This window comes from Arachis ipaensis, chromosome B1 (assembly GCF_059453495.1).
Source record: "Arachis ipaensis isolate K30076 ecotype BB chromosome B1, ASM5945349v1, whole genome shotgun sequence".
NCBI classification, from domain to species: domain Eukaryota; kingdom Viridiplantae; phylum Streptophyta; class Magnoliopsida; order Fabales; family Fabaceae; genus Arachis; species Arachis ipaensis.
This window is the reverse complement of record NC_142436.1, coordinates 119,113,088-119,140,750: the sequence shown is the minus strand read 5'-3', so window position 1 is coordinate 119,140,750 and position 27,663 is coordinate 119,113,088. Positions and strand designations below refer to the sequence as shown.

General features: G+C 33.9%; 1 non-coding gene and 3 pseudogenes across 1 annotated transcript; all 4 read right to left on the bottom strand.

The window, feature by feature from the left end:
• Positions 1-12,947: 12,947 nt before the first annotated feature.
• Positions 12,948-15,217, bottom strand: LOC148578111 (uncharacterized; annotated as a pseudogene).
• Positions 15,218-16,463: 1,246 nt separating this feature from the next.
• Positions 16,464-17,029, bottom strand: LOC107610331 (uncharacterized; annotated as a pseudogene).
• Positions 17,030-18,370: 1,341 nt separating this feature from the next.
• Positions 18,371-21,673, bottom strand: LOC107610338 (uncharacterized; annotated as a pseudogene).
• Positions 21,674-25,947: 4,274 nt separating this feature from the next.
• Positions 25,948-26,055, bottom strand: LOC148578110 (small nucleolar RNA R71). Its single transcript, XR_015903890.1, has one exon. It is a non-coding gene; the product is annotated as a small nucleolar RNA R71 (small nucleolar RNA).
• Between the last annotated feature and the right edge of the window lie 1,608 nt (positions 26,056-27,663).

The window sequence follows — 27,663 nt, the reverse complement described above, 5'->3', positions numbered from 1 at the left end:
TATATATATATATATATATATATATATATATATATATATATATATATATATATATATATATATATATATATATTCGGACCTTTATTGGTATATATTTTTTGAATTTCAACCCATTTGAATAAACAAATTTTTATTGTAGTTAGGACTTAGAACAACTTTAATAAAATGATTTTATTGATGTTATCGATGACGAAATTATTGATAATTAATTTTATTGATGACTAAACCGTGGGTAAAATTATGTTGGTAAATGATCCATTAGAAAATTGATCCAAAATTTATATTAGATTTAAAATTTATATTAAAATTAATAGATAAAATGACATTGATCTCATTTTAAAAAAACGATATCACATTAATAAAAAAACTAATAAAATTTTGTTATTTATATAACTATTTTAATAAAATAATATAAAATTTTAATTAAATTAAAATCAAATATTAAAATAATAAATTTTATTTTTAATTTAAAATTATTATTTACAATATATAATTTTACAAATATTGATATATTATTTTATAAGGATCAAAATAAGGTTAATTTTATTTATACATTGATTTAGTGTTGATAAATCACCTAACTGTTGAGAAATTTGGTATTTAACAAATTTATGGGAACGTCTTTAATACAAATAATTTTTTGGAGAAAATATTGTAAGAAAAAATATTTTTTATTCATAAATTATAATCTACATAAATGTGTTGTCAATCTACATGAAAGCATATTGTAAAAAAAAGTTATTTTTTATTTGTAGAAATATAATTCACAAATTAAGGAACATATTATTAATCTGCAAAGAGAGGCATATTGTCAATTCTTAATATTTTTTTATTAAATATTATTCTCTTTAATATATGTGTATTTCACACGGTACTGTACAATATCAAAATGAAATTGAATTTAAACTTGAAAGTGCTTTTACACAGTTATCACATAAGGTGAATGCGTATAGGTGCTGAATTTCATGCGTATAGGTGCTGGCCCTTTTATGTGTTATTTGATTTGCATATGCATGGCACAGTTCATTATTATTTAATTTAATGATCCTTAATAATGAAATGATAGTTCCACCAAACGCAAACTCACTCACTCCTAGCTACTCTGATTCAGAGGTGGGCCCTTCATTTTTTTTTTTTTTCATTATTCTTTCAATGGAAGAACCTCTTTACACCTGTTTTCATGTTCTTGATATGCATGAAGTAATGTATAATAAAATCAAAGATTTACATTAAGAGTAGTGCTATCTTATTATCCGAATACGTAATTGGTAATTGCCAACTACGAATACACAGTTGATTGTAACAATAGTTTTATCGAATTATTTTTTTCGTATTTTTTCTATTTTCGCGGACTCACATTTAATCTCTCTCACTTTTTTTTTTCGACTCGTTTTTACTAAAACTCACTTTTCTCCAAAACTTAAATTCTGTCCATTTAATTTGTTCTCAAAGAATAAAATCGCAGCACCACAATAAAATCGGAGTGTAATAACGTTATTGTCTTTTAAGTATGTAGTCTCCGATCCTCCATTATTTTATGATATTTGTTGTTTTACCTGATTGAACTCAATTTTAAGATTTAAAACTTGATTAAATGATTATATTAATACTTGTGATTTTGACGATTTTGCAGTTTCAATTCAATTATTAATGGAATTTGATAGGAGAAATATGAGGCAGTTTTATCCACGCTAATTTTTGGCTTTCATCCATTTAATTCATGTTTAATTTAAGATTTCATCAATTTAATTCGTATTTGATGTTAATTCCGTTAGACTGAACACATAAGGAGTTCGTGGGCTTTCACATAGGCCATGTGAGAAAGTGGTTCTCTTTGACACGGCCTGTGCAAGAGGTCAGATGGTTGTCACACGACCCATGTGAGAAAGCGGCTCGCTTTGAGACGGATCATGCGAGAGATCAGATGGCTGTCACATGGCCTGTATGATAGGTTAGAGGGCTGTTACACACCACGTGTGAGAAATCAGACGGGGAAGACTATGACATGACCCGTGTGAGAGATCAGACTGATATCACACAGTCTGTGTTGAGAGATTATACTTATTTTTTTAGTTTCATATTAAATTAACCCAATTAAGAGGCAGCTTGTGAAAATTGCTTAGGGTAGTTACAACCAATATAGTGGCTTTAAAATGTTTTTGTTAGTTATTAATCATGAGGCAGAGTTTTTCGGTTATTACTTAGACCAGAACATGGTTGTTTTCCAAAGTAGTTATTTAGTTTTCGACTTAAATTCTTCTGATTGTATTTAAGTGTATTTGTTTGATTCCATGTGTTTTGTTTGATATTGTTTGTGTTGTTGGTTTAGGCATTTGTTGTTAGATGTTAACTTTGTCTACTCCTTTGTGATTTTCTTCCCAAAAATTTTTGTAAGTGTGTTATCAATTGAGGTGCCGTCATGAAATCAGAAATTAGTGATGATATTCTTGTTGTTGGCATAGAATTTGATTTTCTAGATGCAGTAATCAAATTTTACAACACCTACGCGAGAAGAGTTGACTTTGACTGGAGGAGTAGGAGTTCAAAAAAGAATGCCGATAGGGTTGTATACTATGTTATGCTTGTCTGCAACCGGAAGGGCTAAGCCGAATCAAAGATTGATGAAACGAGGAAGACCTATCTAAAAGGACCTATAGTGTGTAAAGCCAAGATCATTGCCTCTTTTGATGTAGGCGGTAGTTGGATTGTTAGGGTAGATGAACTCGAACACTGTCACGATCTGAACTGCATTAATTTGAATTTATTGAAGAGAAATAAGGTTATTTCTATGTAGGCTAAAAGGACTTGCCAAATTGATTCTCAAGCTGGAATTTGAGTATGTAAAACATTTCAGAAACTGCTTAATCATGCCGGCAGACCTGATAGCCTTAGTTTTCAAAAAAAAAAAAAAAGATGTGAGGAATTTCATTGATTTAGATAGGAGATCAATTGCGAAAGGAGGCGATGGTAAAGAGGTGATGGACTAGTTCATACTGATGAAGAAGTGAGACAATCATTTTTACTATGATGTTGATTACGATGAAGAATGTCGAATTATTCAGATATTTTTTGCTAATCCTCGGAGCATTGCCTTGTACGAGTACTTTCAGGATGTTGTTAGCTTTGATACGACATACCTAACAAACAAGAACGACATGCCGTTTGTTGCCTTGGTCGGAGTTAACCATCACAGACAATCTATACTTCTTGAATGTGGGTTACTCAACTCCAAAGAAAAGGCTTCATTTGTGTTGTTATTTAACTTCTGGGTGAACTGTATGTCCGGATAGCCTCCAGCAGTTCTTGTTACTGACTATGTCCCTCTATGAGAGTTGTTATTAGGAAGGCCCTGCAACATACTAGGCATAAGTTATGATTGTGGCACATAATGAAGAAGCTTCGTGAGAATTTGAAAGGATATGGTTGCTACGAAGAAATTCAGGTTACAATGAGTGAAGTCGTCTACCAAAGTTTGACTATAGAGGAGTTTGAAGACAATTGGACTGACTTTGTGAATGCCTATTGTCTCGAGGATAATGAATGGTTGCAAGGGATGCGGAATGATCGCAGATGCTGGATTTCAGTGTATCTGAAGGGTGACTTTTGGGCTGGAATATCATCCACTTAGAGAAGCGAGAGAGTCCATTTTTTGTTCGACAAGTATCTGAACTGCAGACAACCTTAGCTGAATTTGTAACCCCGTACAACAATGCTCTAATGTCTAGGGTGAAAAAGGAGGCTACCAAGGATTTTGACTCTCTAAACAAGGTTTTGCCATGTTGCTCCAACAACGAGATTGAAGTGCAATTTCGGTCCAAATAATACACCAATGACATTTTTTAGAAGGTACAACGTAGATTTCAACAGAAGATGAATTGCATTGTGTCGTTGATCCGGGATGAAGACAATAACCAAGTCATGAGGTGGTCCATGATGTGAAGATAGTAGGCCAACGACGAGAAGTGAGGCACTAATAAACCGCTATTTTGCGGTTTATCTTGTGCTTATTTGAGTAGATTTTATCCATTATTCTCACACTTATTCAGGTAATTGCATGTTTTACATTTTCCTTCCTGGTTTTGTTCTATGATTGAAAACATGCTTCTTTGGCCTTAAATTTGCTAATTTTAATCCTCTCTTATTACCATTCGATGCCGTGATATGTTTGCTGAGTGTTTTTAGGGTTTATAGGACAGGAATGACTTAGAGGATAGAAAGGAAGCATGCAAAAGTGGAAGGAACACAAGAAAATGAGGAATTCAGAAGCTGGCAGCGACACGTACGCGTAAGCAACGCATACGTGTGACTGGCATGTTAGACAAGCGACGCGTACGCGTGGGACGACGCGTACGCATGACGAGCGTAGATGTAGTTTTAGAGTGGAGCAGATTTTGAATCAATTCATTCACACTTCATTCACAATTAGTTAGGTTTTAGATGTAGTTTTCTAGAGAGAGAGGCTATCTCCTCTCTCTAGGTTTAGGACTTTTAGGTTTATTTCTCCTCTAATTCAGAGTTACATGTTGCTTTAATTTAGTTTCTCCTCTACATTATATTATTCTAGTACTTTAGTTATCTATTACCCTTTGTGATTTCCTTATTTTGCTAATTTGGTTTATGAACTCTTGTGTTACTCTCAATTCCCCTTTTAATGCAATTTCATGTTTCATGTTTATAGCTTCTCTATCTAATTGTTGGTTGTTGATTTCTTCTTGTAATTGTTAGGCTTAGATTTTGCTATGTCTTGTTGGTTTTCTATATTTTTATGTTATGCCTTCCAAGTATTTGATAAAATGCTTGATAGGATTTTAAATTAGATTTTTGGTATTCTTAACTTGGATTGATCAATTAGAGACTATTGAATTATCAAAAGTCGTTTGTTGATTGGTGATTGAGCATTGCTAGTTGGCTTGAGCTTCACTAACTCTAGTCTTTGACTAGGACTTGTGAATTTAAGTTGAATTGCTCACTTGACTTACCTTCAATTGTTAGAGGTTGACTAAGTGAGAGCAATTTACAATTACCATCACAATTGGCAATGATAATTAGGATAGGACTTTTAATTATCAATCCTTGCTAAGAGCTTTCTTAGTTTAGTTTATTTTCTTGCCATTTTACATTCTCATTTCTTATTACAAAAACCCCAAAAATATACTTTTCCATAACCAATTATAAGTAGACTTCCCTGTAATTCCTTGAGAGACAACCCGAGGTTTAAATACTTCGGTTGATTTTTATTGGGTTTGCTTAAGTGACAAACAAATTAAATTTTATTGAGGTTTAATCGTCGGTTTAGATCTATACTTATAACACGATTAATTTTGTGAAATTCTTTACCGACATTTCATCCTCCATCAATTTTTGGCGCCGTTGCCGGGGATCTGAAAACGTGTGCCTTATTATTGGTTATTGTATATATTACTTTTTGCGTGTTTGTTAGTTTTTGTTATTTTTAGGACTTAGTTGCTTATTTTTATTGGTTTTTGTTTTCTTTTTCTACTATGAATTCTCACCCCTTTGGCTATGAATATGGTTACAATTATATTGTAGGAAGTGGAGATTACAATGAAGGCTTGCATCAAGGATGGGACAATCAAAGATGGGAGGAGCCACGAGGATTTGATCAACCCTCTTGGCAACAACCCCCTCCAATGTACTATGAGCAACACGAGTTCCATGATGCATCACAAGGCAATGGTTTTGGTGGACTTCTTCGTGACAATCAATACCCACCACAATATACCTATGAACCCCCTCCTCAATATAGCCCACAACCATACTCACAAGCCCCATTTTACCAAACACTTCCGTATGACCCCAATCTATATCCACCGTGCCAACCACCTTATGAGCCATACGACCCATGCTTAGAACCACCCCCATTCCAACACGATTACTCCCAAGAACCACCACCTCAATATACACCATCCCTATATCCTTATCAAGATGAACCATCTTTCTATCATGAACCCTTCTTTCTAAGCAATGAACCATCATATCCACTCCAATCTCCAACGAATGAAACCCTTGGTGTTCTTCTTCAAGGACAAGAGAGATGAAAAAGGAGGTACTAGAATTCACAACTGCCTTGGCCGAGGTAGTAAATCGATTAGCCTCCCAATGTTTGAATACTCAAGATACACCCATGGCCATTTGTAGAGAATCAAGTGAGGAGCGTAGCATGAAGGAGAGATTGAAAACTCCGGTGAAAAATGAGGAATGTGATTTTGTACTCGAACAATTGGAGGAAGCTGTAATTATCGAAGAAGAAGAATTGGTTGAAGACTTAGGAGATGTTGAGAGTCCATGGGAACCTCAAGTCATAGAGCCCCCTTCTAAGGAGTGTGAATTTGATGTTGAGGAGGGTGTACAAACTCCAAAGCATATCATGGTTGAAGACTTTGAGGAGATCGATCAAGAGATGGATTCAATAATCGACGAATTTCTTACTATAATTGAACCATTCCCCATTGGACTTGAAGAAGAGGTTAACGAAGAAGGTGCACAACCTCCAAGGCATTCCCTATGAAGAATTGGACGGAATAGATCAAGAGGCAAGTTCCCTTGGTGATGATAATCATGAATCAAGCCAACTTTCTCCCGATGAAATTGAAAGCAAAGTTGAGGTAGACTTCTCTCAACCTCATATTTATATTTTGAGTGACGGAAAAGAGTTGGATGAATCCGGTAAGGAAGAGATTGAAGGTGAAGAATCTTCTCAAAAGGTGGAGGTCCTTCAGAAAGGTTGGACGGGAGTTGAATATGCTTTATCAAGATCGTTGGAGACTTCTCTACCTAGGTTGCCATCTACTCCTTTAGTTGAGTGGGTAAAACTTATCTCTATTAGATTTATTGTCCCACTTGAGTATGGTATGCTTAAAACGGATGGCCAACTTAGGAGGCTTTGTGGAATGAAGCGTAAGAGAAGGATATTTAGTGGTTGGAGTTGCAAATCAAGGCTCATCAAGGTTGATATTTCAAGAGCTAGATGTAAGGGATGGATTAGTGATCACTTGGTTAGATCTACAAGAAGAGTTTGGTATGTCGTTGAGAATTCGGATTGCTTACCACCCGGTAGACACAATGATGATCTACTTCAAGACGGGTGTAAAAACAAGATTTGGGATCCGGGAATACCAGAGGATTAACTTTGGGAGCTCAAAGCTTGTGGAGAACTTCATCAAGACTTGGTGAATTTACTTGGGAATGTTGGATCTTATTGGAAGTCCAAGAATTGGTGGAAGTTTTAAGATAAGTTCAAGCACAAGCCACCATGACAAGGAGCTCACAAAATGTCCAACTTAAGGACTTTAACTAAAAGTGCTAGGTGGGAGACACCCCACCATGATATATTCTTCCTATTTTCTCTTTTGTTTATATTAGTAATAAGTTAAATTATTATTTTTAGTTATGTTCATTTCGTTTAATTTATGGTTTAGTTGTTTAATAATTTCTGATGTTGATATATAATATATATATTTTGAACCTGACGCGCAAGCGTCAATGACGCACATGCGTCATATGGAAGTTGGCTCTTTATTAAAAATGAATAGAAAGTTACGCTGGAACTGTGCGGGAGGGGTGCCTGACGCACAAGCCACTCCACGCGTACGCGTAGCTTGCATCTTTTTAACATCCACGCGTAAGCGTCGACGACGCGTACGCGTGGTATTAAAAACGGCGTTTTTGGTGAATTGAACAGAGAGTTGGGCTGCCACTATACTGGAATCGCGCGTTTTAGCACGCGAGTAGTCACGCGTACGCGTGACCGATGCTCACGCATCAATGTTCATTGTTGGCCATCCACGCGTACGCGTGGACGCGCTTACACGTCGCATGGCTGTTTCTGTTTTCACGCGTACGCGTGACCTGCGCGCGCGCATCGCGTCCTGTTTCTCATTTCTTTCTTCTTTCTTCTCTCCTATCTCCTTCTTTCTTCCTCCCTTCTTACTTTCTTCTCCTCTCTTCTCATCCTTATTCTCTTTCTTTTTCTTTTATTTATTAAATTTGCATACTCGCATTCATGGCATTTTAACTTTGTTGTTTCTTCTCCTTTTCTCTTCTATATTTCTTGTTTTCACATTAGTGTTAAATTTTCTAACTCATCTGCTGCATATTTCCTGCATTATAATGGGTGCTTCTTAACTTATTTTCTATTTAGTTGACATGTCCTTTGCTTCTATATTGTTTTCTCACTTACATGTTGTTGCTACCATGTAGTTGAGAACCTCATCAATATTTGGCATTAGCTCACCCATATTATATTAATTTGCACATTTTTGTTTGTGGGTTATTGTTTTTCCTTTTTCTCTTCTTTCAGGATGGCCACTGAGGAGGGAAAAGGAAAAGCTTTCGAATAGGGTGACAAACAAGTTCTTCCGCACAATCTTTTGAAGAAACTTCATTAGTTGCAGCAACCCGTCCACTTGCACATCTTTGCATGCACCGAGGACGGTGCAACCTTTAAGTGTGGGGAGGTCGATACCGATCTCTGTGGGTTAGTTACTTTCTTTTCAACACCAATGTTTAGTTTTCTTTGTTATTGAGTTGTTGCATTGCATAATAGATCGCATGTGTAGTTAGTTGCTTGCATGTAGGTACTACTTGGTTGAAGTAATATTTTCTTTCTCAAGACACTATTTTAGAGCATTTTACTAGTTTGAATCAAAATTTTTGTTAAACTTGTTTGAAGATATTTAATTTGGAACATGCTTTTAGAGCTCGAACACACAAAACCAGTGAGATTTTGGGCCTATTTGATTGGTTGCATCTTATCAACCAATATTTTATTCTTGGTGTGTGTTGTTCTCTCTAAAATTGTGATCTTTGTCTTACTTAATTCTATATTTCCATTATTTGATGTATGCATGCACTTATGTGATTGAGGCCTTATTTCACTAAGCTTACATACCCATATGGCCTTAACCCTTCATTATCCCTTGCAAACCAATTTTGAGCCTATTTTACCCCTTTTGTTCTCTATTTTAGCACATCACTAACTCTAAGTGAAAAACAATAATGTCCTTAATTTGAATCCTTAGTTAGCTTAGGCTAGTAAGAGTGTTCATGATTTAAGTGTGGGAAAATTGGGTTTGGAAACATTTGGTTTGGGAATTGGGTATTATATACTTTTAGTGGAAATAAACAAAATAGTTGAGCACATATTCTTGCATTCAATACCTTAATAATATGCATTGAGAAAAACAAAAGAAAAAAAATAAAAAAAGAGAAAAAGAAAAGAAAAAAAAATAATAATAATAAGGGGACAAAATGCCCCAAAGTAAATGGTGATAGCAATGCATATGCACTGTACTCATATTTCGAATGCATGAATATGTGACAAAAGATAGTTAATGGGTAGTTACATTTTATATTCTGATTACATAGATTGTCTTAAGTTAGATGGGAAGTTTAGGTTAATCAAGGATTTAGATTTTAGTCCACTTGACCAAATACAATCGTACCTTGACCCTAACCCCATTACAACCCATAAAAGACCTCTTGATATATGTATTCATGCATTGAATCTCTGTTGATTGGTAGAAGAAGAGCAAGTCTTAGAAAGCAAGGTTAGTAGAGAATTGAGAAAATCGAATCTTAAACACTTGAGTGATTAGAGTGTATATACTTCCGGTGAGGGTTCGATGCTCGATTCTATGTTCCCGGCTTTCATGAGCTTTCTTCTTACAAGTTTACTTATGCTTTATTGTGTGATTTGAATTAGTGGAATCCAGTTTATGTTTGTCTTGGAGAAATTATTTACTTTTAACCAAGTAGGTAGAAGCATTTTTGCATGTAGTTGCATTCATATAGATAGGTTGCATTTAATAAGTCTTACCATTTCTCTTCACTCTTATGGTTCTCTTGATCTTAGCATAAGGACATGCTAATATTTAAGCGTGGGGAGATTTGATAAACCGCTATTTTACGGTTTATCTTATGCTTAATTTAGTGGATTCTATCCACTAAACTCACACTTATTCATAGAATTCGCATGTTTTACATTTTCCTTCCTAATTTTGTGCTATGATTGAAAACATGCTTCTTTGGCCTTAAATTTGCTAGTTTTAATCCTCTCTTATTACCATTCGATGTCGTGATATGTTTGTTAAGTGTTTTTAGGGTTTATAGAGCAGGAATGGCTTAGAGGATGGAAAGGAAGCATGCAAAAGTGGAAGGAATACAAGAAATTGAAATAATTGCTGAGCTGTCAAGCCTGACCTCTTCGTACTAAATCGATCATAACTTGAGCTACAGAGGTTCGAATGAGGCGGTTCCAGTTGTGTTGGAAAGTTAACATCCGGGACTTCAATATGATATACAATTTGCTATAGTTGACATGCAGTTAGGCAACACGCACGTGTGAATCACGCGTACACGTGACCTTGCGAAAGTTCAGCGACGCGTACGCGTGATAGAGCCACGTGCTGCACGAATCAGAAAATGCTGGGGGCAATTTCTGGGCTATTTTTGGCCCAGTTTCAAGCCCAAAAATACTGATTAGAGGCTGCAGAGTGGAGTTGGAAGGCGGAATCAATCATTCACACTTTCATACACAATTAATTAGGTTTTAGATGTAGTTTTCTAGAGAGAGAGGCTCTCTCCTCTCTCTAGGTTTTAGGTTTTAGTTTATCTCTTCTCTAATTCAGATTTCCATCTTGTTTTGTTTTGGTTTCTATTCCACATTCTATTATTCTAGTATCTTAGTTTATTTTCTCTTCTTGTTTTTTCCTATTTTCCCAATTTAGTTTATGAACTTCTCATGTTAGATTTTATTTCTTACTAATGCAATTTGAGGTATTTCATGTTTATTACTTATTTCTTCAATTGTTATTATTGATGCCTTGCAATTATTGGTTTAGATTTAACATCCTCTTATTGCTTCTCTATGTTTTTATTTTGTGCCTTCCAAGTGTTTGATAAAATGCTTGGTAAGATTTTGCATTATATTTTCCTATTTTTAACTTGGATTTATTAATTGGAGACTCTTGAATTGTCAAAGCCTTTTGTTGGTTGGTGATTGAGACTTGCTAGTTGGCTTAGGCTTCACTAAATCTAGTCTTTGATTAGGACTTGTGAACCTAAGTTGAATTACTTACTTGACTTACCTTCAATTGTTCGAGGTTAACTAAGTAAGAGCAAAAAGGCAATTACCATCACAAGTGACTATGATAATGGGGATAGGAATTCCAATTTTCAACCCTTGCTAGGACTTTTTCTTAGTTGTTATTTTATTTCCTTGTTATTTACATTACTTGTCTCTTTTTACAAAAACCCCAAAAATATACTTTTCCATAACCAATTATAAGTACACCTCCCTGCAATTTCTTGAGAGACGACTCGAGGTTTAAATACTTCGGTTGATTTTTATTGGGTTTGCTTAAGTGACAAACAAATTAAATTTGATTGAGGTTTAATTGTCGATTTAGAACTATACTTGCAACGCCATTCTTTTTGTGAAATTCTTTACCGACGATTTTTCTCCCATCAGGCACCGAGTCAAGTTCGAGAAGGAAGGGGTATGTACGGTGTGATTGCTTGCTATTTGAGTTCTAGGGCATTATGTGCTGTCATTTACTGACTGTACTTCAACTGGAGAGAGTTTTAGGTGTCCTTAATGGGTATTTGCTTCGGAGGTGGACCATAGATAGCCACACATATAATGTTATGTCCATCTTCAGGACCATTTCAGCAAGGTTGTGAAAGTAGTTGTATACTCTGAGCAGTATAGCAACCTCCTGCACAACTTGCTCAAGGAGTTCCATGCCGGTCTTTTTCGAAACATTTCTTGCAGTGACTATGATGCATCCTTTAATCATGGTGGAAAAGGAGTAAACAAGTGTAGTAGAGTTGAAACCGAGGCCAATCTCATTATTCGTAGTCCCGTGAGGGTTAAACGGAAGGGCCGCCCCCCGAAGAATAGAAAGATTTCGACTTTGAATGTGATTCTGTAAAATTCAAGAAGCGTTCACTAAAGACGCGTGTGGAATTTAATTTCGACAATTAGGGGCGTAACAATGTCAGGAAGCGACGGAAAAATATATCGGCAATGGACGTCAAGCAGATAAGTTATCTTTGAAGTTTCTAACTCAGTTGTTTCCATATTTTGGCTAGTATAGTAACTGAATAATAACTTTAGTTGTTTTCCAATGTGGTTCTGACCAAGGCGAGTTCGATGCTCCCTGCAACAACATCGTATTGAAGTCGTCATAATGTGCTTCGATGTATGACTCTCAATTGTTGTGTGATGAGTTTTTTAGAATAGAACATACCAATGGGTTACTAAGTGGATGTATACACTTATGGTGACTCATCGGTATTTGTGGCACTGTAATATATTTTAATTGTTAGAACTCTTTAATAGATTGTTCATGTCGAAAGCAAGTAATACTTGTTGTGACAAACTTGACATAAGGCGCTGGTTGTGCTGCCGATATTGTTGTGACAAATTTTTTTATTTTTGATGATTCTTCGTTGTTGTTGTGTTAGACTAATTATTTACTCTTCTTCCTGGTTTTTTGTTATGCATGTATGTTTTGCAATTTCAGTTAAGAGAAACCTGAAAAACTGTAGCAGACACGAGGCTCTAAATTGTTATTCTATTAATAATAAATAAAATAGAGAAGTCTTGAGAAACCATTGAGTTATCACTATATGATCTCAATGTTGAGTTCAAGCTATGAAAACAGCCACTAATATACTTATTATGTTAATTGCGTACATTACAATGATATACGTTAACACTTTCATATTTTTTTAGTAGTTACCTCTAAACATTCATAACTCAACTAATGCATCTAGTTTTAGGGTTACTTCTTATATATTGATAATTGGCCCCTGTATTATATCTAACATACAGAATAGCTTCCTTACAATATGGTGTAAACAAAAAATAAAAGTAGATTAACAAATAATCAGAAACCATAATGCAATGCATAACATTAGAGTTACTCAGCTACTTCTACTTTTTTATACAGCCAGGAATATAAAAGAACCAACATAACCAAACCAACAAGAACCATAACAAAACCAAAAACACCTAAACATGTAAACAAGGTACCATAAATTCTAAATGTGTCACATATAACACTAAACTCTGATGCTGCAGCCACCAATACAGACAAAGAATACAACAATAAGAGACACAACATTGAGATAATAGGCATTCTAAATCCCAAAGACCAAGCCACCATCACTATATTTGCAAAGCTCACTATGAACATTCCGGTCCATATCATCGCCGGTAAGAACTTTGTAGATGCTTGAAACAAGCTCAGCTGTATCTTTGACAGGGACGGATTCAAGGGGGCAAGTAGTGGCCTTGGCCCCCCAACAAATTTTAAAAGCTAATATACTATTATAATAGATATTTTGTATAGAATAAAATTTAATAATGAGTGATAGTAAAAAGAGTTATTATTCTTGTTAATGAGCTATAGTTTAAATGTCATAGTCTCTCCATACTCAATTAAGAGGTCACGGATTCGGGTCTCTCTATTTTTGATAAAAAAAAAGAGTTATTATTCTTTATGTAATAGGGTTTAAATTTTTCTACATATATTTATATTATTTGTATTTTTTATTTAATTCGGATTTTTTTTATATTTTTTCTTAAGATTAATTTTAACATTTATAATCATATAAAAATACTTTAATATTATTTATAATAATATTATTTTTTTTCTAATTTTATTTAGTTATTTTTTTATTCTTTTTTAATTAATTTTTATCCTATTATTATATAAAAATACTTTAATATATTTTAAATTCACGTAACAAAATTGTTAGTGCAATTAACTTATATTATTTTATGTCATATTTCTTAATGATATAAAACATAAAAATATAACTTATCGTCACATAAATACTTAATAAAGTAAATTAATTAAAAAAATATTTAAAAATATATAATTTTGTATTTTATTAGATATAAAACCATAAAAAATTATGAAAAAATTATAAAAACTGAGATAATTCTTTTATTTGACAAGTATTTATTAAATTTTTAAATTAAAAAATTAATTATAGTTATATCTATTATCAAATATATAGCATTATATTTGATTATACAATATTTTAATTTTCGGCCCATCCACTCTTAGATTTCTGGATCCGTCCCTGTCTTTGAGTTTCTTGAGCTTGAGAATCGCGACAGGTTTTTGAAAGGACTACCTAAACAAGTCAGCAATGCTGCTTGTACTCCAAGCAACTTCACTGCCAACACGGCAGGGTGTTCTGGTGGGTAAATTATCTCTGCTGAACAGAATTGCATAAATGTTTTTCTTATGGAATCAGTTTGTTGAAGTTTTTCGGTTAAGACTTGGCCTCGATCCGAAATCCGGATTGTGTCTCTGAGGTTTACCACCATATGGGAAGTGGAAGAAAAAGAAGAAGATGATTCTTCACATTCCTTTTTGTTTGTTCACTTTTGAAAGATCCAGTAAAAATGTTATTCTAGTGTATTTCAAGTTAAAGGAACTGCACTCAAATTTAACACAATTTATATTGCATTGTAATTAGTATCTCATATTCATCCAGTATAATCATTATCATTAGAATATCAAAGAACGTATGAGAAAGGAAGATAATCACTATAATCATAAATTCATAAATTCCTAGTCTTTTTACCTGATTTTTAGTTAAGTTGTAGCCAGAGTTCTTATTAGGTTTTTGCATTGACTTGTCAAGTTATTGTTTTTCTTTCCATCATTAGGCAGAAAATTGTGTTCCTCGTCATCTTCTGTGACCCCTCTTCGTCATCATCATCCTCATCATTAATATAAGCCTTGTTATAAGCCAACATTCTGTCAGGCTGCTTAGACATCCATATACAGAAGTCATAAAAATTATATAAAGAACTTTGTTTTGACATTGTTTTAAAAATTTGAATAGAAGATTAAAAAATGATGAAGATAATCAATCTATTGCCTCATAATACTGCTGTAGCATTTCTCAAGTATGCAATAGTTCTCAATAACTCCTTATTTGTAGGGTACTACAAATTCAAAGTTTTAAACACAGAAAACATGTATGTCAATAAAATAAAATAAGACAAAATAAAAAAACTCTGAAGGCACAGATCATATATAAAATTTAACAAAAAAAGAAGTGTCAAGCAGTGTCTTGCCTCAGTTTGTTTGCCTGGTATTCTTGCTACGAATGATCCACGGCGTAATCTCCTGTATATGATTGGATTTGGTTGTCTTGCCTTTGTCATTTCATGATATTGCAAAACCAAATAAAGAAGCCAGTGAATCAAAAAAAGTCAACTATTGCACCTTCAAAGCTGGAAGATGCACAAGGTAAAATACATAGTCCATAAGATACTAATGTTTTTTAATTATATGAGCATCTATTGATCCATGTCCATTGAAATTGACCTTACCTAATCACAAAATGTCTAGTAGTTCTTGATTCTATATATAACAAGATTGAATTATTCAACTTTGAGCGAATGCAAATAATGCACTTCATCTCTTCATATGAGTGACATGAATATTTTTTTCCCTCCTATCATTGGTTTTAAGCTGGTCCTAAAAAGTTTTTTATTAAATAAAAGTTCTTTATTAAATAAGGAGTATTGTAAAAAAAACCCTAAACAAGCCCTGATAATTACCTCGAAAGACAACGAGGTTCTTAACAAAAAAAAATGCCCTTACCGACCTCTGATCTTTACTTTTATGAGACTGATTAATCCATGTGGCAAAAAAAGTCAATGTTTTTTTTTTTGGCACAGGAGCTAATCACTCCCATAAAGTAAAGATCAGGAATCGGAAAGGGTATTTTTTTTGTTAAGGGCCTCGTTGTCCCTTCGAAGTAATTGTCAGGGCCGGATTAGGGATTCTCTCAACAAACTTTATCTCTTCATTTATTATATTTTATATCAATAGCTCAAACTTAGAGTTTAGAATTTAAAATTTAGGGTTTAGAATTTAGGATTCAGAGTTTAGGGTTTAGAATTAAGAGTTTAGGATTTAGGATTCAGAGTATAGAGGTTAGGCTTTAGAGTTCACGGAACGCTACACTCTTTACTTTCTCCAAAGTTCATCAGAATTCACCTTAGTTTTACAGCATAAAAATGAAATAGAATGTTCTAAACAATAATTTAATTACATAGGTTTAATAATAAAATTTTAAGATTATTATTATTGTTGTCAAAATACTTCCTCAAATACTAATAGCTCTTAACACAAACTTGATTCAAACTAATCTGAGTTGGAACAAAGCCTTATTATTGAAAATTTTCTTAATCATTTTCACAGCAAGGAAAAAGAATAAAGGGTTGGGGAAGAGCCAAACCCAAAATGTATAATGCAAGCAGCCTAACTTGATAATTATAGTAGATTCCACCCACGGCTTTGAAAAAGAATGCTGCAATTCATTTTATTCACAATTCCAACACTTCTATTACACTGCAATTGCAGAGAAAAAAAATATTGAGATGTTGACTTATAACTAAAAAATCAAACTTTCTCTGGGCCATCAGCACCAACTTCACAAGTACAGTTACAATAATGATCTTCAATGTCAAAGGAATGGTGATGAGTAATCCATAAAAGTGCATGAATCAAAATTATAGGAACAACAATAGCTAAAGTAACAACAAGATGAGTCCCAGCTTCAGTCACCACAAGCATCACCACAGTTACAAACACTAACAATGACATCACAAACCTTTTATCTATAACTTTGTGAAGCAAAACAGAATAAGGGAATGCCCTTAGGATTAAACAGTAAATGGTTATTACATATGTCATTATAACCAAAATAATCAATGAAACTTTATGCCGGGGATGAAGACTATGAAGAGTATGATCCAAAAGAATAATGTGTAATATAAACCAAGATTCCCTAAGTTCCTCATGATTCTGATTGCTGCAGCTTCTGAAGTTAATGGCATGTTAAAGGGATAGTATATTTTGATGTCAGTGTAGAGTTTTTCATGATTCTCTTTAAGTTCATGAGATTCAACTTTGGATGAAGGTTTTGAGGAGGTTGGTATTCTTTAGCTAGTTCCAAAATTTGCCATAGCATATGAAGTATGAAATTTGGAATATCAAAGAAGGGCTACGTAGAAAAAAAAAGGAACACTCTTTAACAACAATTACTGAAGCTAGAGGGTATTAGGTTCAATTGATGGCTGCTTGTGTTGCTTTGATTGTGAATTTGGTTTATTACAAATATGTAGAATATTGTGTCAGTTTCTAGTTAAGTGAACGAGGCATTTTGTCATTTAAAAATTTAGCAAATATAGAAGAAATTTCATAAAAGGAGAGTGTAATAACAGGGAACCTTCCTTTGTTGTTTCTGATGTTTGGTTACCCTAATATTCTGGCCCTACTTGTTTGTAGCCAAACATTTAAATTGTCTTCAGTTCAGTTTGATCAAGTACTAGTAGTGAAAGTGGTTTCAATCTGATATTTGTCTTTTTCTTTTAACAAAATTATGTTTAAATGGATAAGAATGAGAAATCCAAATTTATTTCTTGATTGATAGTTTCATGAAAGAGGAGTGCTAGGGGCCAGCAACTTTTGTATTTTGTAATCATCAATTGACCATCAATAGTGTTTTTAATGGTGTGAGATTAAATCCAATGGTGTGAAATTATTCAATTTTATTTTGATGGTTAAATGCTGGCCAACTTTTTAAAAAATTGCTGGTCTCGGAGACTTTTCCTTTATGAAATTCTAAAGGAAAATGACAATGATTTTTGACATATACATACTTGGTTTTGAAGATAAGTGTGGTTCTAGTTAATAGTTATCATTAATAATAATAGTAAATATACTAACAAAAATACATGATAAAAAAGCAATCCTAGTTGGTATGATTGTTGCAAGTTTTAAAAATGTGTAAGCATCTCCTTAAATTTATGCAAATATTTTCCAAGCTTTAACGGCTCAAAATTCATTAGTGAAATACAACTTTATTCAAATAGTGAAGACCTTACGAATTAAAAGTAGGTTAGAGGACTGAACTAAAATGAATCCATGTTTCCCTTTTATTCTACTTTCATTTTTACTGCAAAGAAGGAAGGAGAAGAAATCTCAACCATAAATTGATCTCTAACAAGAAGAATTGGTTATATTTTAGCAAATCCATGACTGCATTTAAATTAGCTTCTAAAGCAACCCATGATCAAAAGCTTATAAAACACTTATTTCTCTGAAGTAATTTATTGCCAAACATGTTCCAAAACAGGTTATGGATGAAAAGGTATTTACAGCAAATGGTGAATGGAATGTTATATCCTAAATTTCCATATAGTAACCATCTGAATTGAGAAATAAATATAAGGATTACAAAAAATATCAACATAAATGATCCTCGTAACATAACAGATGGTATGGGAACATGTTTCAAATGGGATTCAGCATTCAACTGTATGCCATTCCTCTCGGGCCTTCATTGAGTGTTGCTGAGCAGAAAATTGATCACCTCTTAAGAAAGCATCAGCAGCTGCCCTAGAATGTCGAGATGCTAACCTGTATGAAAAGATAGGCTAAAATAAATTAATGCCTGGTGATCATTGTGAGAGTCTAAAACAGAAATAAAATCCTTTCAATCAAATAAGTTAAAGTTGAATCCAAAAAGTTTATTATCTCTATCATGGCTGAAGATTATAATTATTTAGTAAGATATGTGGATAGACTAATAAATCTAGAATTGAAAAATGGGCAAAAGATAATATTATTAGATGACACAAATTAATTAGACCTTCTGGATCTGATTGAATATGTAAGACAATAATATAAAAAATAGAAATTTCTATAGCAAAAAAATAAGTTAGCATTTATACCTCATCGTCTTCAATGCATCTTTTCGATGGCTAAGGTAGACATCATCCTCTTCCCATTCAGGCTCAATAAGAATAGAATTCAAGAAGCTCAGTTGGCATCTAAGATTATCATCATAAAAAAATTCATCCATCGAAGCATTTCTATCTGCAAAGACTTTACCATTATCTTCGAGATGACTAACACTTGAATTGATTGGATTGTCATCCTACTCCTTTCCTAACATTAGACTCTCATCAATGTTCTCCTTGCAGGGAACATAATATGAATTAGCTGCTCCAGGATCACTTGATACTTTGCATTCTTCAATGTTAAATGCAGAAGCCATTGTTTCCAATAAAGTTGCAGCCTTATCAACATCATTACTAACAGCGGCTAAGACACCCTCTATCAAGCTATCATCAGCCTAATGATGCTGCCCTTTGAGCTTTTTGATGGCAAAATCAGCATCATCCTGAGCATTAGTGGCACAATATTTTCCTCTAGAATCAGAACCTGTCATTGGTGTTTGGCTTTTCCCACCTTCTTTTAGAATGGGGAAATTCTGTATAGGAAGAAGTACTAAAGAGAAAGTCGCAGGAACATGGTTCGTCTTAACCAGTTTATCATCATTTCGTATTGAATTAGAAGCACCAATTGACAGAAATGAACTGAAATTACATCTAAAATGAACCAAAAATTAAATTTTGCATGAATTAAAATTACTTAACGATGACAATACACAAATAAACTCGTTTCAAAACAAGCACAGACCAAGTGTACCTTATTTAAATCTAGAATGAACTGAAATTACTTAATGTTTGCTTTCGAAAATAAGCATACAAACAAAAATGAATGATCAGAAATTCACTTAGAAATGAACCAAAATTACATCCAGAATGAACCGAAAATTAAATTTCAAATGAACCGAAATTACTTAAAATGACGATACACAAACAAGCTCATTTCAAAACAAACACAGACCAAGTGCACCTTATTTAAATCCATAATGAACCGAAATTACTTAATGATTGTATTTGAAAACAAGCACACAAACAAAATTGAATCATGAACAAAAATACATTCAAATCCATCAAGTGATTTTGCAGCATTATACATTTCTTCTTCTTTGTATGATTTTTTCATGTTTTTGTTATTGTTAAGAGGGTAAAATAAGAAGAATTATGAGAAGGAAAACCAAGAAGGAGAAGATGAACAAGACAAGAAAAAGAATATGATGAAGAGTTTTGAGGAGTTTTTTATTCTTGTTTCTTTTTTTTTTGTTTGATTTTTTTCTTTTTTCTTGGTTTTATTCCTCTTAAGAGAGGATGTGATGAGAAATAATTTTGAATTGTGAAGAACAAAGAGACCAAATGCACCTTAATTCACTCAGAAATGAACCGAACTTACATCCAGAATGAACCAAAAATTAAATTCTGAATGAACCAAAATTACTTAATGATGACGATACACAAAATAAACTCGTTTTAAAACAAGTACAGATCAAGTGCATCTTATTTAAATCCAGAAATAAATGACATTATTTAATGATTACGTTCGAAAACAAGCAAACAAACAAAATTGAATGATCAGAAATTCACTCAGAAATGAACTGAAATTACATTCAGAATGAACCGAAAATTAAATTTTGAATGAATCGAAATTACTTAAGAATGATGATACACAAACAAACTCGTTCCAAAACAAGCACAGACCAAGTTAATTTTGAACAAAAACACACTCAAATCAATTTTGGATTAGACAGTGTTATCAATATGACAAAAATTGATGACCGATAATAATAACGACAATAACGATAACGACGACACGTATTAGAAGAAGACGACAATGATGATAACGATGATGATCATGATGATGATGAAGGAGAAGGATGAAAAAGAAGGAGGAGAAAAAGAAGAAGATGTAGCATCAGGGGTGAAAAAGAATGTGCGTGCATAAATTTGAAACAAGAACAAGAAGAAGAAACCATGAAAAAAAAAGAGCATGAATCTAAAAATTTTGGTTTAACTTGGTTGATTAAATCAATTGAATGTGAAGCTTTATTGTTTGATGTCCAATATTAAAAGTATGTTTTATTGTTTTAATTTTGATGAAATAACAGAACTCGTAAAATAATGACAAAGACACTCTAATATTTAAGTTAATTTTGTATATCTTCTTATTATAAAAAATTAAAGGGTTAAGTATTTTTTTCATCCCTAAGGTTTGGGGTGAAAATCAAATTCGTCTCCGACTTTTTTTTGTTATTAAAATCATCCTCAATGTTACTAAATGTTTTAAATCATCCTTTTCATAAAAAATAATAATGCTTTGATGATTTTTCCCTTAAAACAAAAACAAAAAAACCCCTCTCTCCCACCCTCACCACTAACCCCCTGTCCCCCTGCATCAACGCACATCTCTTTCTCTCTCTTTCTTTCTCATCTCTAACACCATCACTACCATACCACCCACTACCCTTAACTCTAACACCAATCATAACTCTTCATCTATCACAATGTCAGCCACCCTCTCATCTAAATAACAACAACAAATGACAACAGCAATTCAATTTTGAAGTGAGAATCACAAACAGTTAAGCGGTGGCAGAATTAGTTCGATGGAGTGTGGAAGAGCTTGATGGCTTTGAATACCGGTGTCGTCTTAGGCAGAACTTGGTATCACCGGAATAACACCTACACTTGGTAGGCTCCAACGGCAGAAGCAACGAACCAACGGCAACCGCGATAAACCAGCGGCAACCGCGATAAACCAGCAGCAACAGCGGCAAACGCGGCAATAACCCCTCCTTCTGTTTCATACCTTCTCTCTCTCTCTCTTCGGTGAGCCAGTGGCAGCAGCAGTGACTTTCCTTCTCGTTGTACTTCCCGTCGCATCCCTAAACCCTCACTTTTTTGTTGGGACTTGTTGAGGTCTGAGTGTTATTTTGTGTTGGGTGTTGGGTTGTGTTGGGTAAGGGATTTAAGTGAAAAGAGTTAAGGATAATTGGTGGTGGTGGTGATGGTGGTGGTAGTGGTGAAGAGAGAAAAAGAGAGAGAGAGAGATGATGATGATGAAGATGCAGGGGGACAGAGGGAGTTAGTGGAAAAGAGGTTTTTTATTTTTGTTTTAAGGGCAAAATTGTCAAAGCATTATTATTTTTTATGAAAATGATGATTTTAAAACATTTAGTAACGTTGATGATGATTTTAATAATAAAAAAAGGTCGAAAACGAATTTAATTTTCACCCTAGACCTTAGGAACGAAAAAAAGTACTTAACCCAAAATTAAATTTACTTTTTTCAATTTACTTGTCTCCTTTATAATCATTATTCTTCTTTTTGTTTTCTTAAGAAATATTTTTCTTTCGTAATATTTTTGAAATTCAAAACCATTCTCACGTACTTGTTATGAATGCCTCAGGAATTTGGAGAATCCAAGATTCTATATTTGGACCTCCTTTGTTTATGAATTTTTACGAGTAATTTTGGTTTCACTACTTTGTTATCTAAAAATTTTGGACTTAATCTGGAACGATATATTTTCTAGTGACATTTGAAGAAACACCAGCCGTACATTAAAACAAAAATTTACCTAAAAATATAGTTTTATATATTGCTTTTTAAGACGGTTAAAATAAGCCAAATTCGTTGAGGCTGATATTGTTTATCCATTTAATCGAACCAATATTTGTATCTAAATTTATGCCTATTTAAATATTAGGTTAAACGTACAGCCTGTTTTTCTTTATTTTTTTTTTTTTTTGTATTTCTAAAAAAATAGCATTTTTTTTCAAATATTCTTCTTATTCGACTCAGTGTTGTAAGAACTGGACCGGATTAGCCGGTTCGATTGGATTGGCTTGTTCGACCAAAAAATCGATAAACTGAACCTTCAACCAATCCAGTCCAGTGATATAATTATTTAAGAATTAGAATCGATAAAAACCGAACTCTTTATTATTGTAAGTTCTCCTTACCAATAAACTATGTTATTCCTTATTACTTTATATGCTAATTAATAATTATATAGTCAAAACATACAATAATTTTGTTAATATTATTTTAATTTATACTCACTTATATTTAAATTAATTATATTTTTTATTATTCATAATTATTAATATAAATATTATTAAACATATATAAATAAAAATATCAAATATTTTTATTAATTATAATATCATTATTATTTTTTTAATATTTATTAAATATTATTTTTCAATAAAAATAATATAATAAATATAAACTAATCAGTTAGTTATTGAAATAAAATATAATTATTTTAGTATGAAAATAAAATTAAAAAATCTTTATTATAAAAAGATACTAGAATTTTATATATTTATTTAATGATAACTGAATTATAACTTGTTGATTATAATTTGTTAAATCTTGATTGTTTTTAAAATATTAGTGAAGATATCTATTTTAAATTTTAATTTTAGACTTTTGACTATTTTATATTTTTTATTTACGTAGGACCGATTCTATCAGTTCAACTAGGCTGTGTTTGTTTCTGAGAACAGGACAAGACAAGAAACTGAGAACAAAATATAAAGGACAGAGACATAGAATTTAGTGTTCTTATATTCTGTTTGGTGATAAAATAAAACAAATGATAAAAATCTAATTTATTCTCATTTTTTCATTCAAAAAATTTGAGAAGAAAAATATAATAATAAAAAATATAATTATAAAAAATTAACAAGAATAATGAAAGAAAAAATGAAAAATAAGTTGTATCATTTGTTAGTGTCTCTGTGTTCTTTCTGTCAGAATGGACATAAAATACACTAATTCAGTGTCTCTGAACACAATATCTCTGTCCATGTCTCATCTGTCAAACACAATTTTGTCTCAATGTCCATGTCTCAGTGTCCTGTCTCTATGAACAAACACAGTTCTACTAATTTATTAGTTGAACCAATAAATCAATGAACCAGTATTCTGACCAATTTAATTACCGATTCGAGTCTTACAACCATGATCCGACTCCAACCCATCAACTAAAAATAAAAAGTAAAAAGGTCACTGATAAACCACTATTTTATGGTTTATATTGTGTTTAATTGTGTGGTTTTATCATGATCCTTACCCACTTATTCATTAAATTAGCATGCATTTAGACTTCCTTCCTGAATTTATTACATGTTTGAAAACTGCTTCCTAGAGACTTTAATTATTTATTTTTAATTCTCCTTTATTCCATTTGATGCCGTGATCTGTGTGTTAAGTGTTTCAGACTTTATAGGGCATGAATGAGTTGGAGATTGGAAAGGAAGCTAGCAAAAATGGAAGAAACACAAGAATTTGAGGAGATAACCAGCGAGAAGTGACGCGGTCGCATGGCTCACGCGACCGCGCGAAGGAGAGCAAATCGCAGTGACGCGGCCGCATGGCTCACGTGGCCGCACGAATTGGAAAAGTTCTGGCGACGCGGTAGTGTGGACGACGCGAACGCGTGGCGAGGAAAAGCGCGAATGACGCGTCTGCATGGATGACGCGATCGCGTGACATGTGCGATCTGCATAATCTGCAGAATTCATTGGGGGCGATTTTGGGCCCTATTTCGACCCAGTTTTCGGCCCGGAACAGCAGACTAGAGTCAGAGAACATGCAGAAACAATTAACACATTCATTCGGAGACAGTGGCAGATCTAGTTTTACTCTCTTAGGTTTTTCTCTCTAGGTTTTAGAATTTTAATTTTCAATTGGTCTTAGCATTGGAACATTGAGAAGAGTTATTTCCTCATCAAGACTTCATCATTCTAGTTTGTTTTCTTAACTTGGTTTCATTCTTCTATGTTCTTTGTTTTGTTCAATTTTGTTATTTGAATACTTTTATGATTAATTAATGCAAGGATTATTTCTTTTTAATTCAATTTCAATTCCAATAATCATGTCTTCTTTTAATTCCCTTTCATGTGTTATAGATTCTTTATTTACAATGCGTGAGTAGTTTCCTTACTTGATGGGGAGTTGATTAAAAGGAATTCTTGAGTTGGAAGGAGTGAAGGAAAAATTTGTAATTGGGTTAAAAGTTGGATTGCTATCCTGTCACCAACGCCAATCCCTTTGAACTAAGTGGGTTGCAACTTGTGAACAGATTTGACATTCCAGCTTGTTTGACTTTCCCTTACTTGGTAAAGGATAACCAAACAGAACAGCCATTAATTATAAATTAATCTTACATTCACTCCACCAATAATAGAAATTCCAACCAATCAACTCCCAGTCAAGGCTTTTATTCATATTATTTAACTTTCCTCAATTTACATCCCAATTTACTTAGCTCAACTTCTTGGAACATCTGATTAATAAGATAGCACACTTTTCTGCAACTCGTTGGGAGACGACCTGGGACTTAAAACTCCTAGTAATTTTTAATTTAATTCTCTGTGACATATTTCTAAATTGATAGGCAGATTTTCGGTGAGTTAAGAACTATACTTGCAACGTAACTATTTTAATAATTTTTAATTCACCAGCTTCTGCGTCTCATCAATTTTTGGCGCCGTTGCCGGGGAGTTGCAATAGAGTGCTAATTTTATTAATTAGAATTTATTTATTTGCATTTTATTTTATTTTGCTACTATGAGCTGCATGTTTCTTCCGTCAAATGACGCGTTCACTTCCTGATCCGCGCTTGCTAATATTCGATCTCGAAATTGAAAGGACAATTTCACGAATAAGGCGAGAACAGCGTCGGTTAGCCCGCTCTGAGGGCGGATCTGAAAGTGAATCTGAGGAAGAAACCAGCCCCCGTTCTACTGATTCGGTTGTTTTACGTGCAGAAAACATGGCAGCTAGGAGAGTTACCATCTAGGAGGAAGGAGCCCCTAATTTTACAATGCAACCATTTCAAGCGCATCATCCAGCGATGGCTACAGATTTTGAAATAAAACCCGCACTGCTAAATTTGATGCCCAAGTTTCATGGCCTACCTGCTCAAGAGCCTATCAAGCACTTGAGAGATTTCCAGGCAGCCTGTTCTACTGTCAGGCGTGATGGCACTGATGAAACTTCAATTTTGCTGAAAGATTTTCCATTTTCTCTTGAGGGAAAAGCAAGAGAGTGGTACTACACTCAACCTCTAGCAAATGTATCCAACTGGGATACACTCAGAAAGAAGTTTCTGGAGAAATTCTTTCCATCTGAAGTTACTGATAAGCTAAGGAAGGATATCTCCATAATTGTTCAGGATGACAATGAGACTCTCTTTGAATACTGGGAGCGCTTCAATAATCTTTTGGAAGCATGCCCCCACCACATGATTGACAAGATCGTGCTACTCAGCTATGTTACACAGGGTATGAGGCCCCAAGATAAGACCATACTGGAAAGTGCCAGCAATGGGTCTATGAAGAAGTACAAGACCACTGATGAAGCTTGGCAATTGATTAGTGATTTAGCTGAATCCACTAGGAACCACAGACAAAAGCAAGGCCATTCAAAAGCTGTTGCAGAAGTATCTTCTAGCAGAGAGACTGCTGCTCTAACTTAAAGCATCTGTGAAATGACCAACTTGCTGAAGCAAATACAGTTGAATCAACAAGCTCAGCAAGCTCAACCTCCACCACAGCAAAACCAACAACTAGTCCCACAAAGAATTTGTGGAATCTGTGCTGATTATAGCCATTACACTGATGAATGCCTGCAGCTCCAACAAGAAGACAACATGGTGGCATCCACTCACAACTTCTATGACCGCCCCAACCAAGAGTACAATCAAGGTGGAAATAATAACCATGGATGGCAGGACAATTCAAACCAGAATTGGAGGGACAACAATAACAGAGGAGGCAGAGATAATCAGGGAAATCAGAGGTGGAACAATAACAACAACAGGCAGCAAAATCAACCTTACAGAGTACCTCACCTGAGGCAGAACCAAGGACCATAGAACAATCAGCAGCAGACCTCTCAATTTACCCATTCTTCTTCACCTTCTACTGAAGACCTACTGCAATCTTTTGAGAAAAGACAACTGGCCATGGAAAGTAACATCATGAATAGTATTAATGCCAATGGTTTCACTTCTACTATGCAAGCTTTTATGACACAGCTTGGATCAGCACAAAATTCCAGTAACCAACCTTCAAGCACCACTGGAATCCCCTCTCAACCATTACCCAATCCAAAGGGAGGCATTAATGCTATCACCCTGAGGTCCGGAACTACACTGCATGAGAGGATTTAGGAGGAACCAAGCTCACCAGAATATGCCTCAGCTGAAGAGGTGGTAGAAATCGAAGATGTTGAAGAGGAAGAGGATATACAGGACATAGCTGAAGAAGAGATAGCTCAACCACAGGAGGAAGCACCAAAAAGCGCAGGCACCACAGAAAACACTACTCCCGTTCTATTTCCACAACTTGCAAGGAAGCCCAGGAAGCAACTGGACCCCGATCCTAAAATGGTAGAGATATTCAAAAAGGTTGAGGTAACTGTTCCCCTTTTTTATGTTATTCAGCAGGTACCTAAATATGCAAAGTTTCTAAAATACTTATGTATCCATAAAGACAAAATTAATGAATTAGAAACTATTCCTTTAGGTAGTTCTATATCTGCTTTAATGGGAGGATTACTTGAAAAATGTAGTGATCCAAGTCCTTGCATAGTTAGTTGTACTATTGGTGGTGTAGTAATTTATGATTGCATGTGTGATTTAGGAGCATGTGTCAGTATAATGCCTTTGTCTATATATGATGTTTTGAGGCTCCCTCCCTTAAAAAGGTCGGCAGCTCGTTTTGTGTTAGCAGATAAAAGCATTATTACAGTGGCTGGAGTTGCTGAAGATGTTTTGGTGAATATTAAAGGGCTCACATTTCCCACTGATTTTTATATCTTGGAGATGCCCCACAATGATTCAGATAAGCCATCA